Genomic DNA, 14,490 nt, shown 5'->3' on the forward strand with positions numbered 1-14,490 from the left:
TTAAACACAAGTATTTCTCAAATTCACAACTACTCAACTAGCACGACTTTAATATCACTAACTCCATATCTCAAAACAATCATCAAGCATCAAACTTCTCTTAGTATTCAACACACTCGTAAGAAAGTTTTTACTATTCTTGGATGCCTAGCATATTAGGATTATTTAAGGAAATTACCATGCTATTTAAGTCTCTCAAAATAATATAAGTGAAGCAAGAGAATTCATCTATTTATTCAAAATAAAACCACCACCGTGCTCTAAAAAAGATATAAGTGAAGCACTAGAGCAAATGACAAACTACTCCAAAAGATATAAGTGAAGATCAATGAGTAGTCGAATAATTATGCAACTATGTGAAGACTCTAACGTTTAAGAATTTCCGATCTTGGTATTTTATTCAAACAGCAAGCAAAACAAAATAAAATGACATCTAAGAATAGCAAATATCATGTGAAGAAGCAAAAACTTAGGATCAACCGATACTAACCGATAGTTGTTGAAGAAGAAAGGTGGGATGCCCACCGGGGCATCCCCAAGCTTAGACGCTTGAGACTTCTTGAAATATTATCTTGGGGTGCCTTGGGCATCCCCAAGCTTGAGCTTTTGTGTCTCCTTAATTCCTCTCATAGCATGGTCTCCCTAAATCTCAAAAGCTTCATCCACACAAAACTCAACAAGGACTTGTGAGATAAGTTAGTATAAACCATTGCAAAAACCTTATCATACTCTACTGTAGCAAATCACTAAAATTATTATTCAACATTGCATATTAAATGCCTATGCATATTTAATAGTCCTATCCTCAAATAGAATCATTAAAGAAGCAAACATATGCAAACAATGCAAACATAACAGAAATCTGCCTAAACAGGACAGTCTGTAAAGAGTGCAGCAAGATCCATACTTTCCTAACCCCAAAATTATGCAAGAAAATTCCCACTGTAGTAAATTTATCAGATCTTAATATTCAAAAGGTTTCAACATTTTATCACATTCTTACTTTTCTAGGGAATTATTGCAACAGCGGCAAACTTTCTGTTTTCAAACAGCAACATGAAGACTTGTAACATAGGCATAGTAAAGACTATCAATGCCACTTTTATTGAAATAAAAGATGCAAAACATTGTTCTAAATAACAGCAAGCAAATCCTAACAAAATAAATTGACGCTCCAAGCAAAACACATATCATGTGGTGAATAAAAATATAGCTCCAAGTAAAGTTACCGATGAACAAAGACGAAAGAGGGGATGCCTTCCGGGGCATCCCCAAGCTTAGGCTCTTGGTTGTCCTTCAATATTACCTTGGGGTGCCTTGGGCATACCCAAGCTTAGGCTCTTGCCACTCATTATTCCATAGTCCATCGAATCTTTACCCAAAACTTGAAAACTTCACAACACAAAACTTAACAGAAAACTCATAAGCTCCGTTAGTATAAGAAAGCAAATCACCATCATAAGGTACTGTAATGAACTCATTCTAAATTCATATTGGTGTAATATCTACTGTATTCGAACTTCTCTATGATTCATACCCTCCGATACTACTCATAGATTCATCAAAATAAGCAAACAACACGATGAAACAGAATATGTCAAAAACAGAACAGTCTGTAGTAATCTGTATCAAACATATACTTATGGAACCCAAAAAATTCAAAAATAAATTGCTGGAACTGAGGAATTTATTTATTAATCATGTTCAAAAAGAATTAACTAAATATCACTCTCTAATAAAAAATGGCAGCAATTCTCGTGAGCGCTAAAGTTTCTATTTTTTACAGCATGATCGCAAAGACTTTCCCCAAGTCTTCCCAACGGTTCTACTTGGCACAAACACTAATTAAAACATTAAAAACTCAATCATAACAGGGGCTGGATAAATTATTTATTACTAAACATGAACAAAAAGCAAGGAACAAAAATGAAGTTGGGTTGCCTCCCAACAAGCGCTATCGTTTAACGCCCTTAGCTAGGCATGATGATTTCAATGATGCTCACATAAAAGATAAGAATTGAAACATAAAGAGAGCATCATGAAGAATATGACTAGCACACTTAAGTATAACCCACTTCCTATGCATAGGAATTTTGTGAGCAAACAACTTATGGGAACAATAATCAACTAGCATAGGAAGGCAAAACAAGCATAACTTTAAAACTTCAAGCACATAGAGAGGAAACTTGATATTATTACAATTCCTACAAGCATATGTTCCTCCCTCATAATAATTTTCAGTAGCATCATGAATGAATTCAACAATATAACTATCACACAAAGCATTCTTTTCACGATCTACAAGCATAGAATTTTTATTACTCTCCACATAAGCAAAATTCTTCTCATTCGGAATAGTAGGAGTATCATAAGAGACTTGAATACTATAAATTGTTTCCACGTTAAAGGAGTAATGTTCAGAGAAAGGATACTCATAATCATGACAAGTTTTATAAATATAATCATCACTACTCTTTATAGCATAAGTTTTATCACAATAATCATCATAAGTAGCAACTTTGTTCTCATCATAATCGATTGAAACCTCTTCCGAAATAGTGGATACATCACTAAATAAAGTCATGACCTCTCCAAATCCACTTTCATAAATATTATAAGATTCAACATCCTCCAAAATAGTGGGATCATTACTTCCTAAAGTTGACACTCTTCCAAACCCACTTTCATCAATATAATCATCATAGGTAGAAGGCATGCTATCATCATTATAAATTTGCATATCAAAACTTGGGAGACTAAAAATATCATCTTCATTAAATGTAGCATCTCCAAGCTTGGGACAAACATTAATTGCAGCAAATATATTCTCAAAAACATCATCTTCATCAAACATAGCATCCCCAAGCTTGTGCCTTTTCATATCATAAGCATAATCACTCTCATCATTAATAGTATGGATAGCACCAATAGTATAGCAATTAACATATTCTTCCAAGCAAGTTCCAAAAAGATTTTTAAGATCATAAGAAGTATCATTATCTTCCATAATTATATTTTCATGAGGCACAATAGTAATAGAAGCAACATTATTTGGGGGAGATATCTTTTTACCTCTCTTACTTTTTCTTTTCTTCTTCTTCACCACATCATGTGTGGGTTCAATCCTCTTTTTGGAGCTCCTTATTAATGAGATTGGTTGAATAGAAGGCTCCTCCTCGTTACCTGATTCATCATAAGAAATAATAGGAGGGTATTGGGAAGTCTCTTCCCTTTCATTAGTATTCTCTTCATCTTCTATTTGTTTTGTTTTCTTTATGTAATTGGCAATATAAGGATTTTCAATGCAATTCACCGCACAATACATGTAAATTTCCTCTAGATCAAAGCCAAGAAGTTTATAACGGGCAAATTCTGGAAGATGCATAGTTATACGTTTCATTTCTTCGTAGCCCATAAGCAAACTAAGTTCATTATAATGTGCAAGGGAAATGAAGTCATCACAATTTTTGGACATAGTTAGATCATGAAACAATTTGCATCGGATAGCTAAATGACCCTGTTCATTGCAAAGTCCACAAGTACGGCCAAGAAAGTTTAAATCTTCAGCACAAACATCTAGAATTTCTTGCAACAATTTAGTTTCTAAGTGCTTATGCCTCTTGCAATATCTATCTTCCCTATTTGGTGTGTACTTGCAAACCCAATGCACTCCACAAAATTTGACATGTTTATAGGAGACATTTTCATCATAACTAGTGCAATCATCATTAGTACCATGGATATTCAAGGATTTCATACTAAAAACATTGCAATCATGCTCATCATTCAAAGATTTAGTGACAAACATTTTAATGCATTCTTCTTCTAACACTTTAGCACAATTTTCCTTTCCATCATACTCACGAAAGATATTAAAAAGATGAAGCGTGTGAGACAAACTCAATTCCATATTTTTTTGTAGTTTTCTTTTATAAACTAAACTAGTGCTAAAACAAGAAACAAAAAGATTCGATTGCAAGATCTAAATATATACCTTCAAGCTCTAACCTCCCCGGCAACGGCGCTAGAAAAGAGCTTGATGTCTACTACACAACCTTCTTCTTGTAGACGTTGTTGGGCCTCCAAGTGCAGAGGTTTGTAGGACAATAGAAAATTTCCCTCAAGTGGGTGACCTAAGGTTTATCAATCCGTAGGAGGCGTAGGATGAAGATGGTCTCTCTTAAGCAACCCTGCAACCAAATAACAAAAGAGTCTCTTGTGTCCCCAACACACCCAATACAATGGTAAATTGTATAGGTGCACTAGTTCGGCGAAGAGATGGTGATACAAGTGGTATATGGATGGTAGATAAAGGTTTTTGTAATATGAAAATATAAAAACAGCAAGGTAACTAATGATAAAAGTGAGCGTAAATGGTATTGCAATGTGTTGAAACAAGGCCTAGGGTTCATACTTTCACTAGTGCAAGTTCCCTCAACAATAATAACATAATTAGATCATATAACTATCCCTCAACATGCAACAAAGAGTCACTCCAAAGTCACTAATAGCGGAGAACAAACAAAGAGATTATGGTAGGGTACGAAACCACCTCAAAGTTATTCTTTCCAATCAATCTGTTGGGAAATTCCTATAGGTGTCAAAAACAGCCCTAGAGTTCGTACTAGAATAACACCTTAAGACACAAATCAACCAAAACCCTAATGTCACCTAGATACTCCAATGGCACTTAGATACTCCCATGTCACCTCAAGTATCTGTGGGTATGATTATACGATATGCATCACACAATCTCAGATTCATCTATTCAACCAACACATAGAACCTCAAAGAGTGCCCCAAAGTTTCTGCCGGAGAATCATGACAAAAACATGTGCCAACCCCTATGCATAGGTTCATGTGCGGAACCCGCAAGTTGATCACCAAAACATACATCAAGTGAATCACGTGATATCCCATTGTCACCACAAATACGCACGGCAAGACATACATCAAGTGTTCTCAAATCTTTAAAGACTCAATCCGATAAGATAACTTCAAAGGGGAAACTCAATCCATTACAAGAGAGTAGAGGGGGGAGAAAACATCATAAGATCCAACTATAATAGCAAAGCTCGCGGTACATCAAGATCATATCACATCAAGAACACGAGAGAGAGAGAGATCAAACACATAGCTACTGGAACATACCCTCAGCCCCGAGGGAGAACTACTCCCTCCTCGTCATGGAGAGAACCAGGATGATGAAGATGGCCACCGGAGAGGGATTGCCCCCTCCGGCAGGGTGCCGGAACGGGTCTAGATTGGTTTTCGGTGGCTACAGGGGCTCCTGGCGGTGGAACTCCCGATCTATTGTGCTCCCCGATCGTTTTAGGGTATATGGGTATATATAGGCGGAAGAAATACATCAGGGGAGCCACGAGGGGCCCACGAGGGTGGAGGGCGCGCCCAGGGGGGTGGGCGCGCCCCCCTACCTCGTGGCTTCCTCGAAGCTTCCTTGACGTGGACTCCATGTCTCCCGGGTTGCTTTCCTTCCAAAAATAACTTCTCCAAAAGGTTTCATTCCGTTTCGACTCCGTTTGATATTCCTTTTCTTCGAAACACTGAAACAAGGGAAAAAACAGGAACTGGCACTGGGCTCTGGGTCAATAGGTTAGTCCCAAAAATAATATAAAAGTGGATAATAAAGCCCAATAATGTCCAAAAGAGAAGATAATATAGCATGGAGCAATGAAAAATTATAGATACGTTGGAGATTTATCAGCATCCCCGAGCTTAATTCCTGCTCGTCCTCGTGTAGGTAAATGATAAAAATAGAATTTTTGATGCAGAGTGCTACTTGGCATAATTTCAATGTAATTCTTCTTAATTGTGGTATGAATATTCAGATCCGAAAGATTCAAGATAAAAGTTCATATTGACATATAAAAAATAATACTTCAAGCATACTAACTAAGCAATTATGTCCTCTCAAAATAACATGGCCAAAGAAAGTTCATCCCTACAAAATCATATAGTTTAGTCATGCTCCATTTTCGTCACATAAGAATGCTCACATCATGCACAACCCCGATGACAAGCCAAGCAATTGTTTCATACTTTATTAATCTCAAACTTTATAAATCTTCACGCAATACATGAGCGCGAGCCATGGATATAGCACTATGGGTGGAATAGAATATGATGATGGGGGTTATGTACAGAAGACAAAAAGGAGAAAGTCTCACATCAACGAGGCTAGTCAATGAGCTATGGAGATGCCCATCAATTGATGTCAATGGAAGGAGTAGGGATTTCCATGCAACGGATGCACTAGAGCTATAAATGTATGAAAGCTCAATAAAAGAACTAAGTGGGTGTGCATCCAACTTGCTTGCTCACGAAGACCTAGGGCACTTGAGGAGGCCCATTGTTGGAATATACAAGCCAAGTTCTATAATGAAAAATTCCCACTAGTATATGAAAGTGACAAAACAAGAGACTCTCTATCATGAGGATTATGGTGCTACTTTGAAGCACAAGTGTGGCAAAGGATAGTAGCATTGTTCCTTCTCTCCTTTTCTCTCATTTTTTGGGCCTTCTCTTTTTTTTATGGCCTTTCTCTTTTTTTGGGCCTTCTCTTTTTTATGGCCTTTCTCTTTTTTTATTCCTCACTTGGGACAATGCTCTAGAAAATGATGATCACCACTTCTATTTATTTACAACTCGATACTAGAACAAAGTATGACTCTATATGAATGCCTCCGGTGGTGTACCGGGATGTGCAATGACTCATCAGTGACATGTATGAAAGAATTATGAATGGTGGCTTTGCCACAAATACAATGTCAACTACATGATCATGCAAAGCAATATGACAATGATGGAGCATGTCATAACAAATGGAACAGTGGAAAGTTGCATGGCAATATATCTCGGAATGGCTATGGAAATGCCATAATAGGTAGGTATGGTGGCTGTTTTGAGGAAGATATAAAGAGGTTTATGTGTGAAAGAGCGTATCATATCACGGGGTTTGGATGCATCGGTGAAGTTTGCACCAACTCTCAATGTGAGAAAGGGCAATGCACGGTACCGAAGAGGCTAGCAATGATGGAAGGGTGAGAGTGCGTATAATCCATGGACTCAACATTAGTCATAAAGAACTCACATACTTATTGCAAAATTCTACAAGTCATCAAAAACCAAGCACTACGCGCATGCTCCTAGGGGGATAGATTGGTAGGAAAAGACCATCGCTCGTCCCGGACCGCCACTCATGAGGACAATCAAAGAACACCTCATGTTTTAAATTTGTTACATAACGTTTACCATACGTGCATGCTACGGGACTTGCAAACTTAAACACAAGTATTTCTCAAATTCATAATTACTCAACTAGCACGACTTTAATATCACTACCTCCATATCTCAAAACAATCATCAAGCATCAAACTTCTCTTAGTATTCAACACACTCATAAGAAAGTTTTTACTATTCTTGGATGCCTAGCATATTAGGATTATTTAAGCAAATTACAATGCTATTTAAGACTCTCAAAATAATATAAGTGAAGCACGAGAATTCATCTATTTCTTCAAAATAAAACCACCACCGTGCTCTAAAAAAGATATAAGTGAAGCACTAGAGCAAATGACAAACTACTCCGAAAGATATAAGTGAAGATCAATGAGTAGTCGAATAATTATGCAACTATGTGAAGACTATCTAACAGTTATGAATTTCAGATCTTGGTATTTTATTTAAACAGCAAGCAAAACAAAATAAAATGAAATCTAAGAATATCAAATATCATGTGAAGAAGCAAAAACTTAGGATCAACCGATACTAACCGATAGTTGTTGAAGAAGAAAGGTGGGATGCCCACCGGGGCATACCCAAGCTTAGACGCTTGAGACTTATTGAAATATTATCTTGGGGTGCCTTGGGCATCCCCAAGCTTGAGATTTTGTGTCTCCTTAATTCCTCTCATATCACGGTCTCCCTAAATCTCAAAAGCTTCATCCACACAAAACTCAGCAAGGACTCGTGAGATAAGTTAGTATAAACCATTGCAAAAACCTTATAATACTCTACTGTAGCAAATCACTAAAATTATTATTCAACATTGCATACTAAATGCCTCTGCATATTTAATAGTCCTATCCTCAAATAGAATCATTAAAGAAGCAAACATATGCAAACAATGCAAACATAACAGAAATCTGCCTAAACAGGATAGTCTGTAAAGAGTGCAGCAAGATCCATACTTTACTAACCCCACAAATTATGAAAGAAAATTCCTATTTTAGTAAATTTATCAGATCTTAATATGCAAAAGGTTTCAACATTTTATCACATTCTTAATTTTCTAGGGAATTATTGCAACAACGGTAAACTTTTTCTTTTCAAACAGCAACATGAAGACTTGTAACATAGGCATAGTAAAGACTATCAATGCCACTTTTATTGAAATAAAAGATGCAAAACATTGTTCTAAATAACAGCAAGAAAATCCTAACAAAATAAATTGACGCTCCAAGCAAAACACATATCATGTGGTGAATAAAAATATAGCTCCAAGTAAAGTTACCGATGAACAAAGACGAAAGAGGGGATGCCTTCCGGGGCATCCCCAAGCTTAGGCTCTTGGTTGTCCTTGAATATTACCTTTGTGTTCCTTGGGCATCCCCAAGATTAGGCTCTTGCCACTCCTTATTCCATAGTCCATCGAATCTTTACCCAAAACTTGAAAACTTCACAACACAAAACTTAACAGAAAACTCGTAAGCTCCGTTAGTATAAGAAAGCAAATCACCATCATAAGGTACTGTAATGAACTCATTATAAATTCATATTGTTGTAACATCTACTGTATTACAACTTCTCTATGATTCATACCCTCCGATACTACTCATAGATTCATCAAAATAAGCAAACAACACGATGAAAACAGAATCTGTCAAAAACAGAACAGTCTGTAGTAATCTGTATCAAACGTATACTTCTGGAACCCCAAAAATTCTAAAATAAATTTCTGGACCTGAGGAATTTATCTATTAATCATCTTCAAAAAGAATTAACTAAATATCACTCTCCAATAAAAAATGGAAGCAATTCTCGTGAGTGCTAAAGTTTCTGTTTTTTACAGCATGATCGCAAAGACTTTCCCCAAGTCTTCCCAACGGTTCTACTTGGCACAAACACTAATTAAAACATAAAAAACTCAATCATAACAGGGGCTAGATAAATTATTTATTACTAAGCAGTAACAAAAAGTAAGGAACAAAAATGAAGTTGGGTTGCCTCCCAACAAGCGCTATCGTTTAACGCCCTTAGCTAGGCATGATGATTTCGATGATGCTCACATAAAAGATAAGAACTGAAACATAAAGAGAGCATCATGAAGAATATGACTAGCACATTTAAGTCTAACCCACTTCCTATGCATAGGGATTTTATGAGCAAACAACTTATGAGAACAATAATCAACTAGCATAGGAAGGCAAAACAAGCATAACTTTAAAACTTTAAGCACATATAGAGGGAACTTGATATTATTAAAATTCCTACAAGCATATGTTCCTCCCTCATAATAATTTTCAGTATCATCATGAATGAATTCAACAATATAACTATCACACAAAGCATTCTTTTCACGATCTACAAGCATATAATTTTTATTACTCTCCACATAAGCAAAATTCTTCTCATTTGGAATAGTAGGAGTATCATAAGAGACTTGAATACTATAAATTGTTTCCACATTAAAGGAGTAATGTTCAGAGAAAGGGTACTCATAATCATGACAAGTTTTATAAATATAATCATCACTACTCTTTATAGCATAAGTTTTATCACAATAATCATCATAAGTAGCAACTTTGTTCTCATCATAATCGATTGAAACCTCTTCCGAAATAGTGGATACATCACTAAATAAAGTCATGACCTCTCCAAATCCACTTTCATAAATATTATAAGATTCCACATCCTCCAAAATAGTGGGATCATTACTTCCTAAAGTTGACACTCTTCCAAACCCACTTTCAGCAATATAATCATCATAGGTAGAAGGCATGCTATCATCATTATAAATTTGCATATCAAAACTTGGGAGACTAAAAATATCATATTCATTAAATGTAGCATCCCCAAGCTTGGGACAAACATTAATTGCAGCAAATATATTCTCAAAAACATCGTGTTCATCAAACATAGCATCCCCAAGCTTGGGCCTTTTCATATCATAAGCATAATCACTCTCATCATTAATAGTATGGATAGCACCAATAGTATAGCAATTATCATATTCTTCCAAGCAAGTGCCAAAAAGATTTTTAAGATCATAAGAAGTATCATTATATTCCATAATTATATTTTCATGAGGCACAATAGTAATAGAAGCAACATTATTTGGGGGTGATATCTTTTTACCTCTCTTCTTTTTTTTTCTTCTTCTTCACCATATCATGTGTGGGTTCAATCCTCTTTTTGGAGCTCCTTATTAATGAGATTGGTTGAATAGAAGGCTCCTCCTCGTTACCTGATTCATCATAAGAAATAATAGGAGGGTATTGGGAAGTCTCTTCCCTTTCATTAGTATTCTCTTCATCTTCTATTTGTTTTCTTTTCTTTATGTAATTGGCAATATAAGGATTTTCAATGCTATTCACCGCACAATACATATACATTTCCTCTAGATCAAAGCCAAGAAGTTTATAATGGGCAAATTCTGGAAGGTGCTTAGTTATACATTTCATTTCTTATTAGCCCATAAGCAAACTAAGTTCATTATAATGTGCAAGGGAAATGAAGTCATCACAATTTTTGGACACGATTAGATCATGAAACAATTTGCATCGGATAGCTAAATGACCCTGTTCATTGCAAAGTCCACAAGTACGACCAAGAAAGTTTAAATCTTCAGCACAAACATCTAGACTTTCTTGCAACAATTTAGTTTCTAAGTGCTTATGCCTCTTGCAATATCTATCTTCCCTGTTTGGTGTGTACTTGCAAACCCAATGCACTCCACAAAAATTGACATGTTTATAGGAGACATTTTCATCATAACTAGTGCAATCATCAATAGTACCATGGATATTCAAGGAGTCCATACTAAAAACATTGCAATCATGCTCATCATTCAAAGATTTAGTGCCAAACATTTTAATGCATTCTTCTTCTAACACTTTGGCACAATTTTCCTTTCCATCATACTCACGAAAGATATTAAAAAGATGAAGCGTGTGAGACAAACTCAATTCCATATTTTTTTGTAGTTTTGTTTTATAAACTAAACTAGTGCTAAAACAAGAAACAAAAAGATTCGATTGCAAGATCTAAAGATATACCTTCAAGTGCTAACCTCCCCGGGAACGGCGCCAGAAAAGAGCTTGATGTCTACTACACAACCTTCTTCTTATAGACGTTGTTGGGCCTCCAAGTGCAGAGGTTTGTAGGACAGTAGCAAATTTCCCTCACGTGGATGACCTAAGGTTTATCAATCTGTAGGAGGCATAGGATGAAGATGGTCTCTCTCAAGCAACCTTGCAACCAAATAACAAAGAGTCTCTTGTGTCCCCAACACACCCAATACAATGGTAAATTGTATAGGTGCACTAGTTCAGCGAAGAGATGGTGATACAAGTGGTATATGGATGGTAGATAAAGGTTTTTTGTAATATGAAAATATAAAAACAGCAAGGTAACTAATGATAAAAGTGAGCATAAACGGTATTGCAATGTGTTGAAACAAGGCCTAGGGTTCATACTTTCACTAATGCAAGTTCCCTCAACAATAATAACATAATTGGATCATATAACTATCCCTCAACATGCAACAAAGAGTCACTCCAAAGTCACTAATAGCGGAGAAAAAACGAAGAGATTATGGTAGAGTACGAAACCACCTCAAAGTTATTCTTTCCAATCAATCCGTTGGGCAATTCCTATAGGTGTCACAAACAGCCCTAGAGTTCGTACTAGAAACACCTTAAGACACAAATCAACCAAAACCCTGATGTCACCTAGATACTCCAATGTCACCTCAAGTATCCATGGGTATGATTATACGATATGCATCACACAATCTCAGATTCATCTATTCAACCAACACATAGAACCTCAAAGAGTGCCCCAAAGTTTCTGCCGGAGAATCACGACGAAAACATGTGCCAACCCCTATGCATAGGTTCATGGGCGGAACCTGCAAGTTGATCACCAAAACATACGTCAAGTGAATCACGTGATATCCCATTGTCACCACAGATACGCACGACAAGACATACATCAAGTGTTCTCAAATCTTTAAAGACTCAATCTGATAAGATAACTTCAAAGGGGAAACTCAATCCATTGCAAGAGAGTAGAGGGGGGAGAAAACATCATAAGATCCAACTATAATAGCAAAGCTCGTGATACACCAAGATCGTATCACATTAAGAACACGAGAGAGAGAGAGAGATCAAACACATAGATACTGGTACATACCCTCAGCCCCGAGGGAGAACTACTCCCTCCTCGTCATGGAGAGCACCGGGATGATGAAGATGGCCACCGAAGAGGGATTGCCCCCTCCGGCAGGGTGCCGGGACAGGTCTAGATTGGTTTTTGGTGGCTACGGAGGCTTCTGGCGGCGGAACTCCCGATCTATTTGAAGGAAATATGCCCTAGAGGCAATAATGAAGTTATTATTTATTTCCTTATATCATGTTAAATGTTTATTATTCATGCTAGAATTGTATTAACCGGAAACATAATACATGTGTGAATACATAGACAAATAGAGTGTCACTAGTATGCCTCTACTTGACTAGCTCGTTGATCAGAGATGGTTATGTTTCCTAACCATAGACATGAGTTGTCATTTGATTAACGGGATCACATCATTAGGAGAATGATGTGATTTTTCTTGACCCATTCCGTTAGCTTAGCACTTGATCGTTTAGTTTGTTGCTATTGCTTTCTTCATGACTTATACATGTTCCTATGACTATGAGATTATGCAACTCCCGTTTACCGGAGGAACACTTTGTGTGCTACCAAGCGTCACAACATAACTGGGTGATTATAAATGTGCTCTACAGGTGTCTCCGAAGGTACTTGTTGGGTTGGCGTATTTCGAGATTAGGATTTGTCACTCCGATTGTCGGAGAGGTATCTTTGGGCCCTCTCGGTAATGCACATCACTTAAGCCTTGCAAGCATTGCAACTAATGAGTTAGTTGTGGGATGATGTATTACGGAACGAGTAAAGAGACTTGCCGGTAACGAGATTGAACTAGGTATTGAGATACCGACGATCGAATCTTGGGCAAGTAACATACCGATAAAGATCTTCGCAGAATATGTAGGAGCCAATATGAGCATCCAGGTTCCGCTATTGGTTATTGACCAGAGACGTGTCTCGATCATGTCTACATAGTTCTCGAACCTGTAGGGTCCGCACGCTTAACGCTACGATGATAGTTATATTATGAGTTTTATGTTTTGATGTACCGAAGGTTGTTCGGAGTCCCGGATATGATCACGTACTTGACGAGGAGTCTCGAAATGGTCGAGACATGAAGATTGATATATTGGAAGCCTATGTTTGGATATCGGAAGTGTTCCGGGTGAAATCGGAATTTTACCGGAGTACCGGGCCGGAGGTTACCGGAACCCCCCGGGGGCTTAATGGGCCTACATGGGCCTTGGTGGAAAAGGAGGGAAGCAAGGGAAGTGTGCCCCCCCAAGGCCAAAACCGAATTGGTTTAGGGCAAAGGGGGCCGGCCCCCCTCTTTCCTTCTTCCCCCCTCCCAAGTCCTAATCCAACTAGGAAAAGGGGGGAGTCCTACTCCCGGTGGGAGTAGGACTCCTTCGGCGCGCCTCTCCCCTTGGCTGGCCGCACCCCCCTTACTCCTTTATATACAGGGGTAGGGGGGCACCTCTAGACACACAAGTTGATCAAGTTGATCGTCTCTTAGCCGTGTGCGGTGCCCCCCTCCACCATAGTCCACCTCGATAATACTATAGCAGTGCTTCGGTGAAGCCCTGCGTCGGTAGAACATCAACATCGTCACCACACCGTCGTGCTGACGAAACTCTCCCTCAACACTCGGCTGGATCGGCATTAGAGGGACGTCATGGGGCTGAACGTGTGCTGAACTCGGAGGTGCCGTGCGTTCGGTACTTGATCGGTTGGATCATGAAGACGTACGACTACATCAACCGCGTTGTGCTAACGCTTCCGCTTTTGCTCTACGAGGGTACGTGGACAACACTCTCCCCTCTCGTTGCTATGCATCACCATGATCTTGCGTGTGTGTAGGATTTTTTTGAAATTACTACGTTCCCCAACAGTGGCATCCGAGCCAGGTTTTATGCGTTGATATTATATGCACGAGTAGAACACAAGTGAGTTGTGGGCGATATAAGTCATATTGCTTACCAGCATGTCATACTTTGGTTCGGCGGTATTGTTGGATGAAGCGGCCCGAACCGACATTACGTGTACGCTTACGCGAGACTGGTTCTACCGACGTGCTTTGCACACAGGTGGCTGACG

This window comes from Triticum dicoccoides, chromosome 5A (assembly GCF_002162155.2).
Source record: "Triticum dicoccoides isolate Atlit2015 ecotype Zavitan chromosome 5A, WEW_v2.0, whole genome shotgun sequence".
NCBI lineage: Eukaryota > Viridiplantae > Streptophyta > Magnoliopsida > Poales > Poaceae > Triticum > Triticum dicoccoides.